We start from the raw sequence: 19,843 nt of genomic DNA on the forward strand, positions 1-19,843 counted from the left end.
GACTAAGAGAAGATATTCGTTGTATGATGTCAATATGCGAGGCATTGTCAAAACTTTTAGGCAAATCAAGGAATAAAAAAGCAAACAAGTTTACCACTGTCCTTGGCTTGGTTGGTTGTGTTTGTAAGGGTTTTAGGGCAGAAACTGTGCTTTGGCCAGGTTGTAAGACATATTATGTGGGAATGAGGAGTTGTTCCTGGAGTAGGTAATGTGATAGTTGCTCAAGAGTTACTTTTTCTAGAATTTTAGAAAGTGGGAACAATGTAAGTCATGTAAAAATGTATGACTTTTTTTCCCAAAAGGATGGAAGATAGGATTCCCGTATTTACCTGCTTCTGACCAGTTTATAAGAATAGAGATGAGGTGAACAACAGAAACAGCTGCAGTGTTGAGGCATTGTGCTGGGAAGTTATCAATTGATGGTGAGCTGGGTTTTGGTTTTAGAAGGAGTTTTTTTTTTTTTTTGTTTTACTTTTATATTTTTAAATAGAGGACGTTGAGATAGGTTGCAATGTGAAAGTAAATGAGTTAACAGAATGTAGATGTATATTGGGGTTTATGGATGGAGTCACATTAACAAGGATTGCTATGCTGTCAATAATGTATGAGATGAATTGGGATAATATTTCCTTTGCAGAAGAGTTGGGAGAAGGGTTTGACTGACTTTTAGTTCCTGGGTGTAATTTTTCTCAGACAGAAGACCATAATGTCTTTGGACTGTTTTTGTGTTTTTGAAGATGAATATGATATTGTTTTTATTGGCACTGACCTGTTTTTTTTTCTTTCTTTCTTTCTTTCTTTTTTTAAAATTTTTAGTAAGATTACATAGTTCTTTGGAATTTTTCTTTTAACTATGCTTCCAGGGTTTGTCTCTGTCCTGCAAGAGTAGTTTAGTACTTTTGCTTACCCAAGGAGCATAGTTACGTTTTGTGGTGTATGGCAATTGAAAATAATTGTGACTATTGTACTAAATTCAGTTGAATCTAAATATAGGACTTTAAGAATAGGTTCATAAGTGTTTACTAAGCTAATGACCAAAAGGGCCGTTTTAAGCCTAGCAATGCATTCTAAATCTCAAATACGTTCTGGTACCATTAATAAGTGTAAGCAGGGGCTTGCAAGATGAAACATTTACAAGCAGGAGCCTTGGAGATGAACCATTTACAGGTTGCCTGTTCCCATTAGATGTATAGGTGCAGAACCAGGGATGAATTTTCTGTCCCTCATACAGCTGTCCAAGTTACACTTGAATTGTGTTAGGGAGGAACTCTGCTTTACATGGACAGCGAGCCTGTACCAGAGATGGGATAGTCTTAGGGATACATATCTGACTCTCCAGTAGGTACTATTTGTGTCACAGGCAAGGTTTAATTCTTTAGAATGAATAATTCTGGTGCTGTTTGTTTAGTGGATATACAGCAGGCTCATCAGAGTTGGGTCTCACAATGCCTTGTATCCCAGTCATACATCTCCCCTCAACAGCCAATAGGAGACAGAATACAGAAATAGGACTTAGAGGTGGTCTGCATAGGACCTGTCACTTATGCCCTGTATTCTTTTAGTGACAAATCTCCAGGATATTCCAGTTGTTGGATAATGTCGTTAGGTACATACCATAATGGACATTGTACTCAATGATAGGTCTGATGAATGTTGAATACAGTGGAACAATGACTTCCTTGGACCTAGATGCCATACCATCATTTATAAGTTGCACAACATAGAATGATTTTCTCACTACTTTGGACATGTGATGGTCAAAGGTTAGATTACTGTCTATGTATGTCCTCAAGTACCTGACTTCTGGGTCAATTCTGAGGGGTGTGTTGTCAATATGACAGTTACCAGTGGTGGATGACTTACCAGAGGATACTATTATGTATTTCTTTGCATTTAGTTTTAGTCCATGACTCTGACACCAGTTGTTTGTCTGTCTCAGCCCTTCCTGTAGAACATTTGTGTCAGTGGGGGATTCAAAGAAAGATCCTAATTAACAATCATCTTGAATTTAGTCAGCCAGAGGCCACTGACATTGGCCTTGACTTTAAAAGTAAATGCCAAAAAGGAATGGTCCCAAGACTGGTCCCTGAGGGATTCCAATTTATAGTGGCCTCTTTTTAGAGGTGGACTTCCTGGGTCCTGTTTGTGAACCAGCTGGCTACCATCATGTGACAAAAGGGTTTCTATCTAACATCTTGAGTTTATCAGCAATGCCTGAGTATTATATCAGATGCCTTGGTTATGTCAAGGTAGGCAGTGTGAACCACGTTGCCTTCTTCCATGGCTTTAATGACTTTCTCAAAGAAGTCTACCAGGTTGAGTTGGCATGATCTGCCCTTGATGAAACCAAACTGAGTTGGGTCCAGAGTCTGGGTGTTTCCTATTTCATTACTGATCATTTCCATAATAATTCTTTCCATTGCGTTGCATATGACACTAGTGAGTCTTATGGGTCTATAGTTTCCAGGGTCTGTAGATGGCCCACCTTTGTGCAGAGGGATGACTGTTGCTGCTCTCCATTCATGGAGCACAAATCCCATTTGGAAGCTACAGCTAAACAGCAATTCCAGAGGCCCTGATAGGCATGTGTCATGCTATTTAGAAGACATCCTGGGATGTTGTCTTCACCTGTTGATGTAGTGTTCTTGGCCTTAAAAAGAGCATTAGGGATCTACTGCCAAGTAATAGCAGGGGAAGTTATATTTGATGGTATTTTCTGAGGGAAGGTTGAGGGAGAGAGAGAAGTAAAGTTGGAGTTGAATTTGTCAGCCAGTAGGTTTGCAATATCTTCTGGCACAGTATAGGTTACTCTATTAACAATGAGCTCTGCACACAGTTGTGTATCGCCTTTGATTTTGGGGTCATAGCTAAAAAAGGCCTTGTCATTGTCCTTGGCCTGGGAGGAAATATATCTCAAATTTGTCTTTGGTAGACTTTATCCGTCCAATGAATTGTTTGTTTTGTTTGATGAGAGTGCTTTTATTCTGCTGAGTACTGCACCTCCTAATTTTTGCTATGGTTTTCTTCCCTCTGTTATACAGCCTGTTGGTGTTGTGATTTCACCAGGGTGGCTTGTTTTGTGAGTTAGTTCTTTACTTCTTCCTGATGGGCACAGCTGCCTCTGTGCAGCTATTAACATGTTTATATAGGGTTTCTGTGAACAGTTCCGCATAGGTAGCAGTGTTCTCAGGGTTCATGGGGGCTTGAAATTTTGCCAGGTTATCACTTAATATACCAGGGTTAGCTGGGTTTCCAGGTTTTATTTTTCCTTCAAAGGACACCATTTTGTGGTCTGATTTTACCAGGGAAGACATTACACTAGGGGGTGTGCAGCACTCTACCATATTAGTGAGGACCAGATCCAGTATGGTTTCACCCTGGTTGGTGTATTAACAATCTGGCCCAGGGAGTTTGTGTTTACAAAATCCAGGAATCTCATACAGATTTGCTGAGTTTTCACAAACAGTACTTCAATATATGGCAGTTGAAAATGTGTGTTTTGATATCTACCATGTCTCACATATCTTTCATGATTGATTCCATTGTATGTTGCAAGAATGTGTGTGGTTAAGAAAAGACCCTTGAGTGTTTCTGAATATATTATGTTTAACGATATTCTAAAATGGTTACTGCTGACTTGGGGAGTCATTAAGAATAAAATAAATACTTAAGTGAAATAAAATAATCTGCCCACACTTTTAAATGTGGACTATAAGATGTTCATGTCCATTTTAGCTAAGAGAATTAATCTACTTATGATCAAATTGGGTTTATTTTTAATAGACATGTATAGGATAATATAATAAGAATATCTAAATTAATAGACTATGAAAATAAAAATAAAAAATAACTTTCTAACATTTGTCTTGATTTAGATAAGGCTTATGACTCAGTTAATTGGTTGTACCTGTTGAAAACACTTAAAGTGTATAATTTCTCACATGAGCTAATTGCATTAATTTCTAAGTTACACAATAACTCTTGGGCTTATGTTAAAGGAGGTTCTTTTCTTTCTAATTCTTTAAATTACAAAAAGGCACAAAACAAGGCTGCCCATTATCACCTATTTTTTTTACATTAGCTATAGCACCCTTTCCTAATAGTATTAGATCCACTGATAACATTAATGGTATCAAAATAAAAGAAGATTTCAAACTAAAGATTCAACTCTTTGCTGATATGTTTTATTAACAATAGGAAATATAGAAGATGTGGCAGAATGTACTGGAAGCAAGGTGATGCACACAGTCTGCAGTTTTAATGGCAGGATCTTACACCCTGCAACATGTTAGCAACTCTGCAGGAGCTGACAGTGGATCACAAAGTCAAGCACATGCTGACATTGTACTCAAGTGCATACAGTAAGAACAACCATGCACCTCTACACCAGTATCTCCAAACCCAGGTGAAAACTTTGAGGATGATGGCAGGCATTCAGAGGTAACAGTGTCCACAGTAATACCTTTACAAAAGGGGTAATGGGAGAGTAGGTGCAGACATCTGTTACAGTTACTACAGGAAGCACAAAAGGTATTGCGTGTCCAGTAGCAAATGTGCCATGACATTGCTAGTGCTCAGGCCACTACTACAAGGAGTCAGTTGGAAATGGTCAAAGCCCTCCAGGGTACATGTGAGGATTTCCAGTACCACCTTAAAATGGCAGAGAGTAGGATAATGTCATTATCACACTAATGCATAGTATGATGGCACACCACACATCCCTGCCTGCATCCGTTCGTATGCTGGTTAGGACTTACCAGACTCAAAGTGGAGTTATTCTAGGAAGGAGGAAAGGACAGGGTACTGTCCAGACCCAGGGGGGAAGATTACATGAAACTCCAAGTGCTTCTCAGGACACTAATGTAACTAGTCATGCAGGACAATCACTTCAGATTTCATTCAGGCTACATCAGTATTTCTGTACATCTACCAACACCTCTAATTTGAGGTTTTGATCATATATATGAAGCACTGTCAGATCAATGTCTGCAGGGTCACCTGCATCAGTTAAGTCATGACATCAAACCAAAATGTCATGCAGCTCTCATGACAACCCCTGTTTGAAAATCACTTTCACTGTCATCTAACCCATCCTTAAAAGATATTCATGAACATTTCATCTTGAACTACTGTGAATTAACTTTGACAGTTATGTTACTTATAATTTCACCTTCGGAAAAACTGTTGAGCGGTTTAACAAGAAGGAGAAGGGCATATGAAAAAAATGTGGGTAGATGGGACACTTTACAATGTATGCATTACATGTTTGTAATAATAGTACTTTGAAAGTCAGGGAATTGTGGAAAGAAATCTTCATGATATAACATACCATCACAGTCATTAACACTAGTCTTCGGCGCATTAACATTCCTACAGCCTGCAATCACCTACACGTAAAAATATTTTTCAAGGACACACAGTAATGAGAAAGCTACACATTTACATCAGGATCCTGCCATTGAAAGAAGGACTGCTGACACTTCACCCTCACCATGCCCAAATGATAATATTTTTTGTCTCTGAGGGCACCAATTATTGTGTATGACAACATAAAGTTATCTGATGTGATAAAAAATGCAAAATATACAAAACAATATAATACATTTTCATCCAAATGCAATACATGAACCCATCAAATATTGAAATTACAGATTTTACTACCAAATGAGGGCATTCAGTACATGCATAGTTCTCTACACAACTATGGCAAAATGTAATCTTCAAAACTGTTCTAAAGGTGTTTATAACTTATATGATGCCTTATGACATCACAGAACAGGAGCCAATAAGCACTCAGGCATGACTTCTACAAAGAATAATTTAGAATAACTGTTATGAAAAAAAAAAACATGCTAAGATGAGATAGAAAATAGAATGTCAAATGAATGACAGTGGACCATGCACCACACAGCATAGCCAAAAATATCACCCCGTGCATAAATTATACTCTGTGTATTTTTACAAGAAAGGAAGCACTAACCTGAATGCCCTGGTCCTTAGTGCTGGACTAGATGCTAACACTTTACTTGTGCAGCCATGTTCAGTGCATGACCCTGCAACACAGGGTCCCTTACACTGCTGCCAGCTGGTCATCATTTGTTGCAGTGGGATCAGGGAGCTGCAGTGATGCTGCAGTGCAGACTTACACATGATCATGCTATGCAAAATGCAGCATGCAATAAACGTCTTGCATGCAGTAGCTGAATCATACTGAAGGGCACCCCCAGACTCATCCAAGTGCCTAAAACAGCTCTTCAGGAGGCCAAAGACCCTCTTGATGACAACATGGGTCTGAGACAGGGATGTATTAAAGGTTTCTCTTGCAGCTCCATTTGGATTATTCACTGGTGTCATGAGCCATGGTACCAGTGGACATACAGCATTAACTGAAAAACAAGAAAAAATAATGAGAGAGAGAGAAACAGAGGGGGAGACAAAACAAAGAAAAAGTATATATATATATATATATATATATATATATATATATATATATATATATATATTTATTTATTTATTTATATATTTTCCATTTACCAACAAGGTGACCACTGGTCACCCTACAATGCAGGAAGGTGGTATACTGAGCTAGTGTGCCAGATATAGGAATCATGTACAATGCTATACCAGGCAGATACATTGGTGATACACTCCCAGGCATCACAAACTACCTGCCAATTGATGGAATGGAAGGCCTTCCTACTGTGGTACTGCTCCCACTGTGGACCAGAAAGGACCCTAATTACAACATGGGTGTAATCTTTTTCACCAAGTACCTGAGGAAAACATGCCTTCCCTTAAAAGGCACACATACTCTATTCTTGGCTTGGTCCTGAGGTGACAATGGTAAACAGATGTACTGAGCTACATGTGCAAAGGGTACATCCAGGACCTGCTGCAATATCCATGAGTATCCATGAGGCAGAAGCCTATCAGATACTCACTGTATCCACACTCTGCTTCTGGAAGGTCCCCATGGGAAGTATAGTAAAGACTATATATTCCTTAGTGTCTGCAGAGATAGGAATTCCACATATTCCTCCAGTACCCATGGGGGAGTTAAACATACCCCCAAGAACCTTATAATATCCCTGTCCACTCTGAAGTCATATGTCTCCTGATTACTAAAGTTATAATGAGTTATATTCTCCCTATAACTCCACCTTTCTGGCCAGTGAGTGCCTCTGGGTGACAGCTGTTTTGGCTTGGTATAGACAAGCAACTCACATCTAGAAATAGCAAATTTATCAGTTCTGTTGACTTAAAAGTAGATAGGATTAGCAACTCTACACTTTATATAATGTATCTGTGGACAGACAGCAAAAGCAGGAAAATTCCCGTATGAATTGCAAACAGGTAATACAATGCTACATTGAGTTACATAGCATCTCATTTATATCTCATTGTGACTTAATTTTATTAAACTTATTTTCAGCTATTGCAAATTACTTTAATTGGCCACTATGAATCACAGCTGAGTTGTGGTCATTTGCAGACAGCACAAATAGCCAACACACATCTGTATTATGACTATGAATTACACCATATTTCAAATATTGTTTGTACTCACAAAGGGTCTGCTATAATCTCTTTAAAAGTTTTTCTCTCATTAAATATTTTTTTAGAGCTTTTCTATACAGGTCTCTGCTGAACGGGGATCTTTTGTGATCCCATCAAAACTTCCTGTTAACCAAATGTGCAGTCTAGGACATTTATCAAGCAATGTGAAAATGTGCAAATTTGTAAATTGTTTTCCACAGGAAATCATTGCTGGGTACAGTTTTTGAGTGCCAGCAATGATTCACTTGTTTTGGGAGATTTCTTCCTTCTTCAGTTGTGGAGTTGGTATATTACTTTTGGGGTGTCGGGGCTTGCCCTCCATATTGGGTGATCCTGGTGGACTTGCACTCAACAATTAAAATTGATATTTTTCCGCCTTCTGTCTTTTGGCCATTTTTTTCAGAATTTCGGCTCGCTGGCTTTCGGGAAGTTGATGTTTCATAGTAGAACTAAAAAGTGGGCCTCTTATCCTAGCAGAAGCTTTAAAAATTCTTTGTTAAACTGTCAACTATTAACTAAACCAAGTTCCCATATATGGAAAGTCTTTCTAAACAATCTTAAACTTACTTTAGTATATCAATAAATGTCTACAGTTTTAAAACTATATCAATAACAAATTTAATATACAATTTAATATAAAATTATTTACTATTAGAGTTTTGCTGCCCTTAGTTTTAAACCTGGTAGCAAGGATATGGGATCATTCAAAACAGGGATGTAATTATCTCTTAAATTTAACTGCCAGTATAGCTCTCTGTGCTTGATCATGGCTTCCCAAGACTTACCTGTGGGATTCACTTTTATTTTATCTAATTTTGCAAAATAAAATGTATTAGATACCACACAATCTTCCATATTTATATATAGGGCATTCCTGGTGCATCCTCTTGTAATGTCATATAAAAGTTCATATATACATTTCTTGAATAGTTTCTCCAACTTCCCAACATGACAGTCACCAATGATTTTTGATATTGTGTTTCATGTGTTTACCGAGTTATACATGTAAGCAGAGTTTTAGGTAGGCTCTGTCTTGGGCCTCTCCTGAAGGGCCACTCTAAAGCAGGAGACAAACCATTCTAATCAAGAAGTTTGGGCCCCGAATCAGTGTGTTGTAGAGATATAAGACCTGAAATATGGAGCTGGTACTGTTATACTTGTCACACACATTATTTAATAAATAAGGAGCACTTTTCTATTTATACTGCCGGAACCTGAAGATTCTCAAGATGGAAACAGATGGTCTGTAAACTACTTTAACTCCACACATGTACTCCCCTTGTAGCCACCCCAAAGCTCATTACCCCTAGAACCAAAATACACAGCACCGAACATGATTTCTCCTCTCAGGCACCTGTTATTTAGCAAGCTTTTGGCAATGGAATTAAGGAAATCAACACGTATTCTAATTTCAGAATGCAACTCAAAAAGCATTTATTCATCCAATCCACATGTTCCAAACACGCCTTCTTTCTAAAACTCTTCTCCTCTCTCAAGATTCACTGAAGATTGCGCAACTTTCAAAACTAATGTTTATATTGCACATTACACTTTCCTTGATTGTACATTGCACTGTTCTTCACTACAACATATACACAAAGTTTTTTCTATACAGTTAGTCTGAACTATTCTGTTATTGCTTACATTTCTGTATTTTTTTGTTTATGAAATATATTCTATTTCACCTGGGTTGAACCAGAAATTGGTCGATATTAATCAGTGCAGTAACCCAGTAAACAAAAATAAACAAAATACGTGAAATAAAATAAATATTAAATCTACATCTAATACACATAGTCTTATACTAACCAGTGAGTATTCATAGACTAGTTGTAAGTATTCTTTATTTTATACCGTTCTATATTTTCTAAATTAAATGCCTGCAATTATTACTTTATTTTTACCTATCTTATTTTTCCCTGCTCTCTCACAAATATTATATTTATGTACCTACCAAAATACATATTTTGACTGTTCTTAGAGATGTTTTAATGATAATAAATGGAAAAAGTATGTATAATTGCTGAATCTGCCTTCTGTGGAAGATAATGACTTGCTGCCTGTTAGTGTTCACATATTATTTTGGTTTTGCAGTATGAATGTGATTATGTGAAGCAATGTGCAATATTTTAATGAGTGACAAATGTTTGCTTGGAACAATGATGAAATACATTACAGAGTTGGCCTCTTTTGTAACAATCAATCATTTCAATTGTATGTAGAAGTGGCCATAACTGCTTAGTGGAGGCTGTCTTGATGAATGTAACTGACCCTGTTTTCACTGGTTCAGTTTAACAGTCATTTCTTAAAAAACAAGGGCTAAACACATCACAGAATACCCAGACCTGCAGAACTTCTGTGGGCTGGTACCCCCCCCCCCCCCAAAGCTGTATAAAATGAAACCCACCTAATATAAAACCAGCCCTGCTCACAGGTGTACACAGAAGGTCATTGACCTTATGTGAGGGGCTGGGAACAAGGTCATTATTTCTTTAACATTACTCCCACACCTAAAAGGTTATATTTTGTGTTGGGCTGAGGACAGTATGGTCATTATTTCTTTAAATTTCCTCATAAATTTCACAGGGGTGTGCGGAGTGTCACTATAACATATAGGATTGTTGCACTAGCTCTAGACTTGAGAAGTTGGAAACATTATTGGAAATCTTTTTTTTATATATTTTTTATTTTCCTCATAATTGAGCATCTGATCTATAAACAAGTGGCTATCATTTCAGGGTGAGTAAAGAAGGATACTGTTTAAATATGTTTGACAGGAAGTATGCTATGTTCTATTTGTTTTTTTTTTTCAATTTTGCTTCAATCTGACTTCAGAAAGATATGCAGAAGGTAGCTGTCTTTTTGGAAGTAGAGAATAAAGAGGCAGGCTTTATATAAATATGACACTGGCAGCAGCTTGTAATACGACTGTGGGCATTTGTGCCTTCATTTTAATCCTAATTTAACACCTTAGGGGGATACACAGATACTGAGTGACTACGTATTTTGAGGTGTAGAGCTAGGGAGCACAGGTGAACTATGCATCTTCACAAATATGTGTCTTCTCAGTTTACTGTAAACTATTATTTCATTAGTTCTGAGCATTAGAAGTTGGATACAACATACCTCTTCCTTGAAATAATAAAGTGGGATTGAATTTCTATTCCACAAACTTGATTATTGTTCAGGCAATTATTGTATCAAAAAGTTGAAAACAGCTCTAAAATACACCTCAGAAAATCTATAATCCAATGACTTCTGGGGGCCTAACAGCCCCCAGACACCCAGCTTAATTTATTTATTACAATGCTGTCTTGGTCAGTTAGGCAGTTAGGATGTGCTGAAAAGATGGAGGAAAAAAACAAAGTTGCAGAAGGCTTAGGCATTTATTTTTATTTTTTTATCTTGTTTTTTTGTTTGGGCAGTTGCTGGATGAAAAAGGTTGCCTAAAAATTCTAAAATGCACCTCGGAGCATCTAAAATCTCATGGTTTAATAAAATCATTTAGACTGTAAATATTACAGTGTAATCTTGGTTAGTTAGGATGTGCTGAAAGGAGCAGGAAAAATAAATTGGAAGACTGAGACTAAATTTCTTACTTTAATCAGTTTTCATTTAGGCAATACTGGATGACAATGGTTGTTAAAAGAAAAACTCCAAAATGCACCTCATAGCACCTAGGCTAGAAACATTATGGCTCCTTGGGGTCAAGCAATTCTAGACAGTTGGATGAATGAATTAATTAATGAATAACTACAGGAAAAAAAAACTGAAGAGTAACAGATACAAAGAAAAAGTGAGAAAAAAAAGTAATCTGAACTGTGAGTAAGCCCAGACAGCTTAGTTAGCGGTGGGAGTAGGAGGGTTGGGGGGCTCATCATGGAGCCTTTCTGCCTAGGGCACCAGATTACCTAAGGCTGGCCCAGTTTACTGAATACCTACAGAGAGACATGCAAACATATATATAATGTGATGTAATCTAGAGCATCAAATCAAATCTTTTGTTGAAATGCTCCTTCTAATAAAATATTACAAGAAAGTCCATAATGTAGAGTTGAATATTTGTTCTGTGATAAAAAATAAATCTTTATATTTTCCTACACATCTGCAACTTACTCCTCATTCATTCTGTAAGGTGAATAACGAAAAAGAATATTTTATTCTCATGTTTCACTCTTACCTAGTACTACAGTGCTTAAACTAAGAATAATTTATACTGTTAAATGTTGGAGATTTTTAAGTGACATAACACTCCACACAAAAAGCTGTACTTCTGAATGGTAATCACATTTCAAATAGTAAATATGCAGTAAAGTTAGATGTTTCTGAATCATATGACATTAGCCAATTTGCTTTTTATTATTCAAAGGGAATATTCCATAAAAATGTGTATAGACTTAATTTAACGGTTACACAGCAAGATAGGTGCACCCAAGATCTGCTAATATACTCAGTTTTTCTTAATGTAGGTTTAACATTAACATCTTTTATGCATAAAGTAACTGCTACCCATCATAACAGTGTGCAATTGTACTAATGTGTGTAATGGAGCAGTGCATATTGATTTGTATGAATAGTGTGACTAGATTGTTATTATGGGTTGATTGTATTTAATGAGGTAGATAGAAGGCTAATCATACTCGATTCTTTAATGCAGCATTGCGAAGTGTATTTAACAATTTTTCAGAAATGCTGACTGCTGCGACCGTAAAAAGTGCATGAAAGGAAAAGGTCATCCTTAAAACACTTCAGAGGCAAAGCATTTCATACTTTATATAAGGTGAATTGTGCTTCCACCCATGACAAAACCATAAAAACACTACACAAGAGCTCAAAATTTGTCATGCTGACAGCTTGTATGACTTTTATGACTATTTAAGGGGCTTGATCTATATCTGTGTGACACTGGGACAAGATTGTATAATTTATTCCAGTCTGCTAAATGTCACCTTATTTTAAAAGGTCATCCTTTCCTGGTAATCTCTTGGTATGCTTGATGTCCTATATAACTGTCTAAATATTCACATATCTCACCACATAAATGTGATTATAGAGTTTTCTGAACATATTTCCAGGGTAAGAAAAGAAAATAACAATAAAAGTAAAATTAAATAGTTGGAGAATCCAATAGTTTATGTTCCACCGATAGCCTGGAACAGTATATTATTTCCGATCACAGCAAAGATACAGGCATGTTACACAGAGGTTCTGCAATGTCTGTCTGCATGATTTACTTGGACAAGGCTCTGCTTTTGTATGAAGCACTGGTTTGATGCTTTACGTTTTCACTATGAACTGCCGGTGTGAAGGCTCTTTTCTCTGGACTGACAGGTAGTATACGGATTCCGGAATGCTTTAGATATGCTCTTCAGCATTGCAGATTTTCATCCTCAACTTGTAACACTGAAACACTTCTTGTGACTAATTTGTCTGCTGCTAGAGTTGTATTTTTTTTTTCTTTTTTTGTGAATCTTTACAGCTTTGTTCCATCATGCCATATGTGAACATGATTTCAGACTCCTCCCTGTCAGTATATTTATCTGTCTGTCTTCCTGTCAATCTGTTTATTTTGGGGTAGCTATAAGTCCTCAAAGCAATGTACCTCCAATTCACACATCCATGGAAAACATAGATTAAATCCCATGGATTGGGTATGCTTTGTCTCTTCCTACATGCATGAGACTTGGAGGCTTATAAGCTAATGAAACAAAAACAGAGAAAAAAATGCACCATTGTGCACATTTATTGAGGTTCATCACATCCGCAAAATTCTTATTCTATCAATCTTGATATAGCTCTCAAAGTCGGGGAGTCCCAAGACCCAACTAAAGAGACAAGCACTGCCATTGTATCCTAGGTTTCTCTTCTACCCTTACAAATCCACAGACATAATTTTAACCTATTCCACAACTGAGGCAGCTGAGACAATGAAATAGCCTGTGAGGCACAAAGTGTCAAAGGAAGCTATGGCTGTTACTTTCATGGTAATATCCATTGAGACCTGTGCAAACATTTTACAACTTTATGCAGTACAGGAGGGTCTCTAGTTTGAATCCCGCTCCAAGATACTGGCAGCACTCTGGTAATGATGGTTAAGGGGGATTTTAAGATTATTTCCAAACATACTTCTCAACTGTACAGATTTGTCCAGAATGTCCAGATTTTTTGCCAAATATCTTTGTTCTGTTCCTCATAAAATTTGTGAATTTCTGGCATGTCACTAAGATACTCTGAGGATTGGTGTCACTAACTAATGATATACAGTTGCATTTCAGACTTCATATCTTTCAGAAAAATGCATGCTAAGACAAATCTTGTTATTTTGGCAACTCCCTAAGTTTATAAGAACAATATTTAAAATCTGTCCCTATTTTGGGGCCATTATACCCTCATTCTGTCAGACTTTGTCCAGATTTGTGTCCTAAGAGGTTGAGAGAAATGTTTCCAAAGACCTGAATGGTAACTTTAGTACAGGGAGATGTTCTCCCAATAAGACGTGCTAATAAACAGGGGACTTGGTGTGCAGCTATCATTCAGGACTTAAGGTATGCTTCAGGATTAACCTGAATTCTACTTCTTATTAAGTTCTTATTCTTATTATTCATATCCTAATTAGATTTTGATCAACATGTGTCTATTGTTCTAAGAAAGTCCTTATATCACACAACTTATAAAAAAATGGATTGTGCCTAGATCTACAGATTTCATTGCCCCCCCACTTTACTCAGCCCCTATCGGGCTATTCATTGACTATAATGCCTCCTTTGTCATGTATCTATCTAGACACATGTAACAACTGGAACACCCACAGAAATACCTTACCAAAAAGATATAAGGCTTAAGCAACATGTCCTACATGGACCGACTCATCACTCTGTCACTATGCTCGGTATCCTACAGACTGCTAAGCAGTGACCTGTGTCTGGCATGCAAGGCACCCTCTCACCCAATACTAATGGATTTACTGCACATCAGCAAGACAAATGGCATCAGAAATACTCAATTTAGGGATCTAAACCTCTTCTGTAATATTAACAGAACAGTTTGAAGGGACAGACATGTTTTGCAGAGGATACCATTGCTCCAGAACAAATCCACAAAACACAAAGTTCATCCCTGTCCATATTCAAGCACAACTTGGATCTAAATGGGAAACAGAAAATGTATCCTGGGGCATACTCTTGTATTACTAATGAAGCAACACAGGTCCTAAATGCTTCAAGCCATGCATGAGTTCCCTCAAATTGTCTATGATATGATCCCAGATACTCTCATTTGGGGTAATATATAATTATTGACCATGGGATGGACATGACCAATATCTGTCCAAATGGAATTGGTTAATTTGAAGGCAAAAAGGAGAACTGGGTAGGCTTAAAATGGCCCACAAGGTCAGCTATCCATCACTGGGAGGACTTCTTATCAAGGGGACACCCACTGAATTGAGAAGAGTCTATGGCTAAATGAAAAGACCTGCAGGAAGAGATGGAATTGTATATCAGCAGACTATATTCAAAGCATTATATACAGTAGCAGAAGCTCACAGACATGGATTAAATGGATTTTAGGTTCCAGAAGTTCATCTTAAAACACTGGTTGGGTTATCAGCCTACTCTACTTGATAATTGTGGCTTCTAGAAAGTCTTTTATGGATAAATATAGAATCTTCTGGGAATGGTTGATGAATAGCCAGATAGAAAGATGTGATTGGGAAAGGATGATAACAATTCAAAGATATGCAACTAGATCCAGCAAATATATGTTCTTTGTGTGGCAGAGGCAGTTCAAATATTTTTGTAGTCCAACAAGGTTAAGTAGGATATATCTCAATGTAGCTCCATCCTGTTGGAGATATGACAGGTGAGCTGGGGCATGGCTTCATATTGTTTGTGGACTGATCTACACTAGAAAATTGTAATAACCATATGTACAGAATTTGTGAACCGATGTAGAAGAATCATGCAGAGATCACAAAGTGTACTATTTCTTGCAAGCCTTAATATGTTTTCCAAGGGGCACCCACAGTTTTATGAATTTAACATTATTTGTGGCTAAAAAGGTCAATACCTAGCAATGGGGATCTTGCTTTCATACTCCAAGCAATTGTAATTTTAATGATTGACTTGCCAAGACTAGAACTTTCTCTTTCTCTGCCAGATGTAAGTGTTAAAAAGAAGCTAGTAGATAAATGGACATTATGGTCAGGTTTGTTTTGATGCAGCTTTGACACATTCAATCATCTGTAAATTCTGGACCATTACATTTTTTTTTATACTATTCTATGTTATTATATTAATTAATATGGACAAAAATGTAGAACACAACACCACAGCAAACCAATAAAAAACAAACGGCAAAGAGCAGTATAAAATCTAAACAGACTTTTATTCAAACACAGATGAGCACTTTCGCGATAAAATTGCTTCTTCAGACCATACAAAAAACAGCAACATCTCAAATATTTAAAATACAATCAATTAAATATCTACCAATAAAAAACATGCAAATACAATAGCCATAAGAATTTTAAAGGCACAGCTTTCTTTTAAGGCAAGAACCATAAAGGGCTATAGCCATAAAGGCGCACATAACAAGATACCTATTTAAAAAGCGTTCTTTCTTTCAGAACAGGCTGAAGAGGTACTGACTCGTTCAAGCCTGCACCTCTGTGTGCTGATAATTTAAGACTCCATCTTAGTTATTTCCCCTCTGTTACATTAGTTATATCACCCAACCTAAAACTTTCATAAATTACTTCTACTGCCATAAACTTGAACCAATGGTTAGTGCCTTTCTCTAGAATGTGTTTGGCTAGGGCACTATAACTATGGCCCTTATTAGCACAATAATAATGGTCTCTAATTCGTTCCTTAAGTCGCCGGTTAGTTTTTCCTATATAAAATTTTGAACAAGTCACACACTGTGCTAGGTAAGCTAAGTTTTTAGTATCACAATTAACTTTAACTTTAAAAACATAACAATTATCGTTGTCTGGTTGAATAAATGTATTAGATACATCAATATATTTACAAAAAGTACATTTGCCACAAATAGAGGTACCAAAACTAGTTTTTCTAATACTAGATTGCTTTATCTTACTTGTGCTAGAAAAACAGAGCTGTCTTTTCAACAATTTTTTATTTTTATAAACACAATTTGGAACTGCACTGACAAGCTCACGTAAAGTAGGATCAGAAGATAAAATATGCCTATTTTTTGTGATAATATTTTTTATATCTATGCTGTCAGTACTGAAAGTCATACAATAAGCTACATTACTATAACAATTATTATGGGCAGGCTTTCTTATGTTTTCTTTCCATTCATTTTACTTGGTTGGTGGTTGAACACAGCTTTGCAGTCAGCAGGACTTGTTTTCCCATATTAATTAATATGTTTATATGTGTATTATTATTATTATTATTATTATTATTGTGTGTTGTTATTATTATTAATATTATGTGTTTGCTTAGCTTTTCATTGTTATAGTATCTGTTCTTATAATGACTTTACTTGATTTTATAGTTGTGGAATATTTACTGATAATTGTGAAAGTGATCTGGCAATAAAAGCTTTGTTTATATAAAAAAACTGCATTTGATAAACAGGGTAAAGTAGTAATACATTTTTTATTTATTTATTTATTTTATATTTGTTGACCGGGTTTGTCCGACTGGGCTACAAATGCCCATTTTCAGTGGAGACCCGAGGAGAAAAGTTCCAACAGAAAATAGAAATTTTACATATTGAATGCATATAGAAATACATTCATCAGTACCACAGATTACTGCATTACAGTGCCACACATTACGTTCATCAGTACCACACATTATTGCATTACAGTGTCATACATTAAACTGTGGCAAGTGAAATACATAGAAATACATTCATCAGAGGGATACATTCATAATTACATATTATATACATAATAGTGCAATAGTTACATAGCTGAAATATTTTACTAGTTATACTTGTACCAAGAGGAGAAGATAAAGTAGTAAGTTTGTTTATTGAAGGGAAGGAAGAGAGAAGAGAAGTAAAAGGTTATTGGGGAGTGTTTAAGGGGGATAATTACATTGGCAAGTCCATTTTTCATGAAGGTATTTTTTTGTAGTGGTTTTGAATTGATCGGGATGTTCAAGGGATCTTATATCTAGTGGAAGGCTATTCCAGACCTTGGAAGGGTTAAAGCTATAGACTAGGTGACGCATTTTGGTCCTTGGTTTGTAGATTTTTAGTAGACCTTGTTCAGAACTGCGGAGTAATCTAGTGGGAAGGTAATTCGAGATTAGAGATGAGATAGTTGGACAGAAAGAGGGTTTGTAGAGAATGGAATAAATAATCTGAAACTGATTATACCGAAGCAGGTTAGGTAATTCTAGCCAATTTAGTTCTTTTAGTGACAGACAGTGATGAGACTTGTAAGAATTTTGGTCAGCAAATCTGGCAATCCTGTTATAAGTTGTTCCCAATGTGTTTAGTAGTCCAATGTTGAGGCTGGTGAGAATTTGGGAGCTATAAAGTAAAGTGTGTAAGAAGTAGGCATTTGAAAGGGTTAGGTTTGCTGTTTTGGTAAGATATTTTTTGTTTCTGTAGAGGAGACCTAGCTTGAGATGTGTTTTTCGGATACAATTATTAACGTGTAAATCAAAGGTTAGTCTATCTTCAATAGTAATACATAAGAGTTTTGTACTGGTGTCCACTTGTATTTGAGTATTATTTTGTGACAGTATGGAGAAGGAAGACTTTATGTGGTTAAGGTTTTTAGGGAGAAAGAGTAGTAATTTGCTTTTCTTTGGATTTAGGATAAGTTGGTTTTCAGATAGCCAGTTTTCTACAGAGTTAAAAGAGGACTGCGTGTCTGATTTTAGTTGAATTGGTGATTCAGAAATAGTGATAAGTGTAAAATCATCTGTGTATGGTATCAGTGAGGATCCAGGACAGGAAGAGTAGAGAAGGTTGGTAAAGATGCTAAAAAGAAGTGGCCCAAGGATGGAGCCTTGTGGAACACCCGTTTTAACAGGAAGAAGAGGGGAGATAGCTGAGAGCCATTTGACTGACTGGAGTCTGTCAGAGAGATAGCTGTTAAACCAAGTTATAGTGGATGGAGAGAAGTGTAAGTTTGCTAGTTTAAGGAGAAGAAGTTTATGAGAGACTGTATCAAAGGTTTTAGAGAGATCAATGAAGAGACAGAAAATAAGATCGTTACTGTCTCTAGCTAGTGATACAGAGTTTAGAAAAGACAGGAGAGCTGTTGTAGTGCTGTGCATGGGACAAAAGCCATGTTGGGTAGGTGTGAGTAGATTTTCTTGCAGAAGGTAGTGTAAGACTTGATTGTGTATACATTTTTCCAGAATTTTGGAGAGTGGTGAGAGTATGGCTATTGGTCTAAAATTTGTTATATCTGTGGAGTTTCCTCCTTTGTGTATTGGAAGGGTGTAAAATTGCTTCCAGATGGAAGAGACTGTGAATTCCATAATAGAGCAGTTTATTAGAATAGTAACCGGGAAAGCAAGAACTTCAGCAGCAGCCTGAAGGAATGCGGAGGGAATGTTGTCTCTGGATGTGGAGCAAGGTTTTAATTTAGAGAGTAGAGTTTTAATATAGTTAGTGGAGACAGGTTTGAGGGAGAAGGTAGTGGTAAGGTTACTACCGATGAAAGAGTTTGAGCTATTAGGTCTATTATTGTTGGTGGGCTGGTTTGTGTCTTGATTTAGTAATTTGGAAATACGTCTATAAAGTAGTTGTTAAATATGGAGGCAGTTTCCTCATGTGATCATTGTTTATACTCACTCTGATAGCACAGTCTGTTTAAGTTGACTTGTTCTGAGAAACAGCTAGGTGATTGCAGGCTGAGGCAATCAAACCTTGTACTACAGCAAACAACTTGTTAACAGTTTGTAGCCTTAGTTTTTTGCATTAAATGCCAGTCAAATTCTTATGTTAATATGAAGTTGCTGCAGAATGGAGAATGATAGGTCAGCAACAGACTAGCTGTGCCTTCATAAACAGGCTACAAAGCTAAAAAAACAATGAAAAATGTAATGAAACTGAACACAGAAAAAATGCTCTTATATGAAATAAGGAATACCAGACAAGGAATTATTTCCTCAATCTGTGATGCACTAATAACTGTAATACATGTAATCTCATATTGTGCAACTACATACACACTACTTATTAAATATATTTATTTTCATTAGACAGATATTAAAAACTTATAAGACATTTTCATGGAAGGTATAAGGCGCTAACCTTGATAATATTCATATGCAAAATCTTTGAA

The sequence above is a fragment of the Protopterus annectens genome, chromosome 6.part0 (genome assembly GCF_019279795.1).
Source record: "Protopterus annectens isolate FY-2018-M chromosome 6.part0, PAN1.0, whole genome shotgun sequence".
NCBI classification, from domain to species: Eukaryota; Metazoa; Chordata; order Ceratodontiformes; family Protopteridae; genus Protopterus; species Protopterus annectens.